Below are 7,945 nucleotides of genomic sequence, written 5' to 3'. Positions count from 1 at the left end.
GCACCTGGTTTTCTAAGTTTGCATCAGTCAGTCTTGAGCGAAGTCCAAGAAGCTGATTGGTGCCTTGCAGCTTAACGTTCAGCTCTTAGAGGTACTTGGTAATGTCTAGATCACACTGCCACTTGCTATCATTGAGTTCACTGATAGGTTCCCCCCAGGGGCGTAACTACCGCGGTCACAGCGGTCGCCAGTGCGACCAGCCCCGGCGGGTCAGGGGCCCGGCAGGTCAGAGGCACCTAACACCATGTTGCAGTGCAGGAGATTCCTCCTGCACGGCAACAGTCCGAGGCGTATCTAGGGGGAGGGGGCAGCCGGGGCACGTGAGAGAAAAGAAGCAGCTCCAGTCATCACGGTGAGACAGCTTCTCCTGCTCTGCAGCCCCGGGACAGAAGGCGAGAGCAGGGGGGAGGTGCAGCCGGTTTACATCAGCCACCCCTGTACCAGAGAGGAGATTATGAGTTGTGTATATGAGCTGGTATCTGGTGTGCGTGTCTGATATCTGTAGTGTGTGTGTGTGTGTGTGTGAGAGATATCTGTAGTATGTGTGTGATATCTGTAGCATGTGTGTGTGTGATATCTGTAGTGTGTGTGTGATATCTGTAGTATGTGTGTGTGTGTGATATCTGTAGTGTGTGTGTGTGTGTGATATCTGTAGTGTGTGTGTGATATCTGTAGTGTGTGTGTGATATCTGTAGTGTGTGTGATATCTGTAGTATGTGTGTGTGTGATATCTGTAGTGTGTGTGTGTGTGTGATATCTGTAGTATGTGTGTGTGTGATATCTGTAGTGTGTGTGTGATATCTGTAGTGTGTGTGATATCTGTAGTGTGTGTGTGATATCTGTAGTGTGTGTGTGATATCTGTAGTATGCGTGTGTGTTATATCTGTAGTGTGTGTGTGTGAGAGAGGCAGGGGCGTAACTACCATGGTCGCAGCGGTCGCCGCTGCAAGCGGCTCTGGCAGGTCAGGGGCCCGTGTGTCCCCTTGAGCCTGTCTCCCTTGCCCCCTTATGCTTGTGTCCCTTGTCCCCATGTGCCAGTCTCCCTTGCCCATTAGTCCCTGTGTACCCATGTGCCTGTCTCCTTTGTCCCCTTGTGCTTGTGTCAGTCTCCTTTGTCCCCTTGTGCTTGTGTCAGTCTCCCTTGTCCACTAGTCCCCGTGTGCCCCTTGTGTCAGTCTCCCTTGCCCACTTGTCCTCGTGTGCCCCTTGTGTCAGGCTCCCTTGCCCACTAGTCCCCTTGTGTCAGTCTCCCTTGTCCCCTTGTGTCAGTCTCCCTTGCCCACTAGTCCCCTTGTAACCTTCTCCCATGCCTCCTAGCCCCAATGTGACCCCTTGTGCCTGTCTTCCTTGCTCCCTAGCCCCCCTATGTTACCCTTGTGCCTGTCTCCCCTAGCCCCCTTGTGCCCTCTCCCCTGCCCCCTCGTCACCATTTGCTTGTGTCTTTCTCACTGCCCCTCTATGGAGGGGCTGCATTATACTATGAGGGGGGCTGCATTGTATTCTATGGGGGTTACTTTAAATTGTATGGCAGGGCTGCAGGGGGGGGGGGCATAACTTTGTAGTTACGCCACTGGTTCCCCCTTCATCTCCATGAACTGCTTGACTTCTTCCCACAATTCGTGAAACCTCATGAGCATGTTCCCGCGACTCAACCACCACACTTCACAGTGATAAACAAGATCACCATACTCAGATTCAAGACCATTCAGTAAGGCTACTTTCACACTTCCATCTTTTGTCCTCCGTCGCAATCCGTCGTTATGGGCAAAAAACGAATCCTGCAAATGTGCTTTTGCAAATGGTTTGCGACGGCCCCGTACCGACGGAAGTGTGAAAGTAGCCTAACTCCTTAAACTGGCGACTGTTCAGTTCGCTGCTTTTGAGAAAGGTTATGCATGACACAACTGTTGACATTGCATTGTTGAGCCGCAATGACTATGCACAGAGACTTTCTTGGTGTATGATGCAGTGACATATAATTAAATCACTTGGATCAAGACGAAGACGATTCATTTCTTTCTTGACAAATGCAATTAACCCTTTTTGCGAGCCAACCATGGCTGGAGCTCCATCTGTAGTAAGGCCAGTTAACTTTTCAAATGATAGTTGAAGTTTTTATCATTGATGAACCAAGTCTCTCAAACAAATCTTCACCTTTTGTACTGCCATGCATGGCCTCGTGTCTCAAACTCTGCAGTGATTCCACAAATTAAAATAGGCAGTTGGGCAGTATTTGTTATATCTGTTGTCTCATCTCAAGTCAGAGGGAAAAACTGGAAATCTGCTGAATTCTTTAGCATTTTTTCAATGTCTTGTGTTAAATCAGTAATCCGATCTGAGACGGTTCTCCAAGACAAACTAACGTTCTGAAGCAATTTTACTTTGGTGCTAACAACTCTGCAGCAGCCACCATGCGCTCTTTCACAAACTCTCCCTCTACATGAGGTCTCAGCTTCTTTGCGGCTAGCTCCCTCACTACATAGCTCGTCTGAAAAACATTGCCTCTGTCACAATACGATCTAGTAAAAGCGGATTGTTGCGATGTCAAACTCCGTAGAAGGGGAGTTCATTGAGCTTTGCATGTTTTACGCTGTAATTATGCCCCATATTGGCTTTTTTCATTACTGCTAATGCATCACCAAAGACCAGGCACACAGGTTTGCTTTTGACTTCAACAAAAATAATAATTTGTCCATTTATCTTGAAAACCTCGACACTCTGCATCAACTTTTCTTTGCAGTGGCCATTTATATGGTATCTCACCACTACCTGAACAAACATACTGTATTTGAAAAATAAAAAGCATGACTAAGCAAAATAATTTCAAGGGACCCTGTCACCTGTAAAAATGATATTAACCTGCAGATATGGAGTTAATCTGCAGGTTAATAATAGCGGTTGAATCTCGCCTGGCGCCTACACATTAAACCCCACTGAACTTGAATTCTCCCAGCAGCGTTATGGTTTCTGTCATGGAGATGGCGCCGTTGCGGGTTGAGTCACCGCTCTGTGTATGGAGAGCAGCGGCTGTAACCACAGCCTCCCACACTGACTGACAGCTGCTCTGCATTGGAAACCGTGTGGGGGCTGCAGATACAGCCGCTGCTCTAGATTGACAAAGCCGTGACTGAACACTGCCGGGAGGATTAGGCCGGCGTCACACTAGCGTATTGCGAGAGCTATGCTACGAGCAGGAGCCGAGTGTCATGCGCCTGTGCACCGAGCCTCTCGCACAGAGCGGATCGGAGCACAGCTGTGGAGGAGGCAGAGAAACTAATTTCTCCATCTCCTCCATTGCCGGGGTCCGCGTTTAGCGCACAGCACTCAGATGATATCCGAGTGATGTGCGCTGTCTCACTCGCACCCATAGGCTTATATGGGTGCGAGTGAGCCGAGAGTCGGCCGAGTGTCCGCGACAATCGCAGCATGCTGCACTTGTCTCGTTCCGAGGAAAACAGCCGACAAAAAATCGGCTGCTGGGAGCTGCCCCATAGTGTAACATTGGTCCGAGTGCATTGGTCCGAGTGCAATGCGATGTTTTATTGCATTGCACGCGTCCGTTTAAGTCACCAGTGTGACGCCGGCCTTAGAGTTAATTTCCTCCCAGCAGTGGGATTTTATGTGCAGGAGCCAGGCAGGATCAGAACACTACTAACCTGCAGATTAACCCCATTTCTGGGGTCTGAGGTATACAGTACATGGGTGGTACATGGGGCCTGAGGTATACAGCACATGAGGAGTCCACGGGGCCTGAGGTATACAGCAAATGGGTGGTACACTGGGCCTGAGGTATACAGCACATGGGTGGTACACGGAGTCTGAGGTATACAGCACATGGGTGGTACACTGGGCCTGAGGTATACAGCACATGGGTGGTACATGGAGCCTTAGGTATACAGCACATGGGTGGTACACGGAGTCTGAGGTATACAGCACATGAGTGGTACACTGGGCCTGAGGTATACAGCACATGGGCGGTACACTGGGCCTGAGGTATACAGCACATGGGGAGTCCACGGGGTCTGAGGTATACAGCACATGGGGAGTACATGGGCCTGAGGTATACAGCACATGGTGGTACACAGAGTCTGAGGTATACAGCACATGGGTGGTACACGGGGCCTGAGGTATACAGCACATGGTGGTACACAGAATCTGAGATATTCAGCACATGGGTGGTACACTGGGCCTGAGGTGTAGATCACATGGGTGGTACACGGAGTCTGAGATACACAGCACATATGTGGTACATGGAGTCTGAGGTATTCAGCACATGGGTGGTACATGGAGTCTGAGGTATACAGCACATGGGTTTTACACTGGGCCTGAGGTGTACAGCACATGGGTGGTACACTGGGCCTGAGGTGTACAGCACATGGGTGGTACACGGAGTGTGAGGTACACAGCACATGGGTGGTACATGGAGTCTGAGGTATTCAGCACATGGGTGGTACATGGAGTCTGAGGTATGCAGCACATGGGTTTACACTGGGCCTGAGGTGTACAGCACATGGGTGGTACACAGAGTTTGAGGTACACAGCACATGGTGGTACACAGAATCTGAGGTATACAGCACATGGGTGGTACACGGAGTCTGAGGTATACAGCACATGGGTAGTACACGGAGTCTGAGGTATACGGGGCCTGAGCAAAAACGAGATGTATCCAGCAACACATCGAAGGGAAGGCAGATAAAAATCAATATGGTCATATATGATTCAACATGGTTTGTTTTTATAGATTTTTATCTCCCTCCTTTGGATGTGTTGCTGAATCTCCTTTTTGCTGCTAACACTGACCTCATCCATGCACCATAGTAATTCAGCAGAGAACAAATAGTTTTTTTTTTACTCACACATAGGCTGGAGTCACACTGCTGTATTTCTCATGCGATAATCGCATCGCACTGCATGGACTGGCCGACACCTCTCCTGACCCGAGCATGACAGCATGATGGATTACTATGCAGCTGTCAAGCTCAGGTCAGGAGAGCCAACAGCCAGTACAAGTTTTACAATGCGATTCTCGCAGGAGAAATATGGCAGTGTGACTCCAGCCTCATACTGAGGTGGTGGAAGGTATTGTGACCACAGGAGCTGATTATTATTATTATTATTATTATTTATTGTTATAGCGCCATTTATTCCATGGCGCTTTACATGTGAGGAGGGGTATACATAATAAAAACAAGTACAATAATCTTGAACAATACAAGTCATAACTGGTACAGTAGGAGAGAGGACCCTGCCCGCGAAGGCTCACAATCTACAAGGGATGGGTGAGGATACAGTAGGTGAGGGTAGAGCTGGTCATGCAGCGGTTTGGTCGATCGGTGGTTACTGCAGGTTGTAGGCTTGTCGGAAGAGGTGGGTCTTCAGATTCTTTTTGAAGGTTTCGATGGTGGGTGAGAGTCTGATGTGTTGTGGTAGAGGGTTCCAGAGTAGGGGTGATATGCGAGAGAAATCTTGTATACGATTGTGGGAAGAGGAGATAAGAGGGGAGTAGAGAAGGAGATCTTGTGAGGATCGGAGGTTGCGTGTAGGAAAGTACCGGGAGATGAGGTCACAGATGTAAGGAGGAGACAGGTTGTGGATGGCTTTGTATGTCATGGTTAGGGTTTTGTACTGGAGTCTCTGGGCAATGGGGAGCCAGTGAAGGGATTGACAGAGGGGAGAGGCCGGAGAATAGCGGGGGGACAGGTGGATTAGTCGGGCAGCAGAGTTTAGAATAGATTGGAGGGGTGCGAGAGTGTTTGAGGGGAGGCCACAGAGCAGGAGGTTGCAGTAGTCAAGGCGAGAGATGATGAGTGCATGGACTAGGGTTTTTGCAGATTCTTGGTTGAGGAATGAACGGATTCGTGCAATATTTTTGAGTTGAAGTCGGCAGGAAGTGGAAAGGGCTTGGATATGTGGTTTGAAGGAGAGATCAGCGTCAAGGATAACCCCGAGGCAGCGAGCTTGTGGGACTGGGGAGAGTGGGCAGCCATTTACTGTAATGGATAGGTTCGTTGGGGGGGTCACGTGAGATGGGGGAAAGATGATGAATTCGGTTTTGTCCATGTTAAGTTTCAGAAATCTAGCGGAGAAGAAGGATGAAATAGTGGACAGACATTGAGGGATTCTGGTTAGTAGGGAGGTGATATCTGGTCCAGAGATGTAGATCTGTGTGTCATCAGCATAGAGGTGATACTGAAAGCCATGAGATTCTATGAGCTGTCCCAGGCCAAAGGTGTAAATGGAGAAGAGCAGGGGCCCAAGGACTGAACCTTGTGGGACTCCGACAGATAGGGGGCGAGGTGAGGAGGTGGTGTGTGAGTGGGAGACGCTGAATGTCCGGTCTGTTAGGTATGATGAGATCCAGGATAGGGCCAAGTCTGTGATGCCAAGGGATGAGAGGGTCTGTAATAATAGGGAATGGTCCACTGTGTCAAAGGCAGCCGACAGGTCGAGGAGGAGGAGAACAGAGTAGTGTCGCTTGCTCTTGGCGGTTAAGAGGTCATTGATGACCTTAGTTAGGGCAGTTTCAGTGGAATGGTGTGACCGGAAGCCAGATTGTAAGCGGTCAAAGAGGGAGCAAGAAGAGAGATGGGAGGACAGTTCAAGGTAGACGTGTTGTTCCAGTAGTTTTGAGGCATAGGGGAGAAGTGATATAGGGCGATAGCTAGATACAGAGGATGGGTCAAGAGAGGGCTTTTTGAGGATAGGTGTGATGGAGGCATGTTTAAAGCTTGAGGGGAAAACACCAGTTGTTAGTGATAGGTTGAAGAGATGGGTTAGGGTTGGGATGAAGATTGTGGTGAGGTTTGGGATGAGGTGGGATGGGAGTGGGTCAAGTGCACAGGTGGTGAGATGCGATCTTGAGAGTAGAGTGGCGAGTTGATTAGGTGCTTCAGTGGCTTGAGGGGAGATGGAAAGCACGGCGCAGCAGCTCCTCCCACACAGAACGCTCAGGCCCTGGCACTAGAGCACATCGGACACAATACCACGAACACCTCTGAAGAATTAAATGGCCCGGGGCCAAAAAACGGGCAACGTGGCCGCGGGCCGGACGTTACCCACAACTGCTCTAGCGCCACGATCTTGGAGCTTTATTTACGAATACAGATAGTGTGGTGTAAACTATGGCTATAAATCTAATTTTTCATCTCCAACGCGCCCTCTCACATGGGATTGCTCCATATATAGACAAACAATATTTCATGACTTGGCATTTCTGACATAGTGGGATAAGAACTACAGCAACTCATTATACACAGAAGAGCTGACCATGTGCTTCTGGACAGACATCCATTATGAGCTAGTAGTCACCACCTATCACTATTGAATTCAAGAACTTTGCTGCATAGAAATACATCTCCTCTTCAAAGTGGAGCTGGATTGTTTTTGCCACATATCTCCAGGTCAGTTTTGTAATTTTAATACACATTGGTGCCATAGCGGATCGTACGGTGAGAGATGAAGTGCAAGCCCATAGAGAAAATATTGGCCTCAGTGAAAATATTGTGAGCATATCAAAAAGGGGCTGGTAGCAAAATATCCATACGTCTGACAGCACTAGAGATAGGAGGAATATGCAGGCTCGTGGAATAAAGTGCGATAAAGCCTGTGAAGTATTGGCTTAGCCCCTAGTGAGATGATGAAAGTGGACTAGGCACAAGGAAGGATATACCTACTGGCACCCGGAATAGGAGAGTCCTCAGACAGCAATAAGGACACATGGAACAAGAGAGCATATAGGACCAGGGACATGGCGCACTTGTATCGCTGTGTCAAGCACGGCTTCTTCCTTTCTCTAGTGCTATAAGACATACGTATATTTCACTTCCAGCCCCTTTTTTATATGCTCACAATATTTTCACTAGGTCCAATAATCTTTTCTACAGGCTTGCGCCATCTTATATCTTGCACTTTGACTCTTACCATATAATCAGTAGGAGAGATATTG

Source organism: Ranitomeya variabilis, chromosome 3 (assembly GCF_051348905.1).
Source record: "Ranitomeya variabilis isolate aRanVar5 chromosome 3, aRanVar5.hap1, whole genome shotgun sequence".
Lineage (NCBI taxonomy): Eukaryota > Metazoa > Chordata > Amphibia > Anura > Dendrobatidae > Ranitomeya > Ranitomeya variabilis.
The sequence above is the reverse complement of the archived record's forward strand: the minus strand, read 5'-3'. Positions refer to the sequence as shown.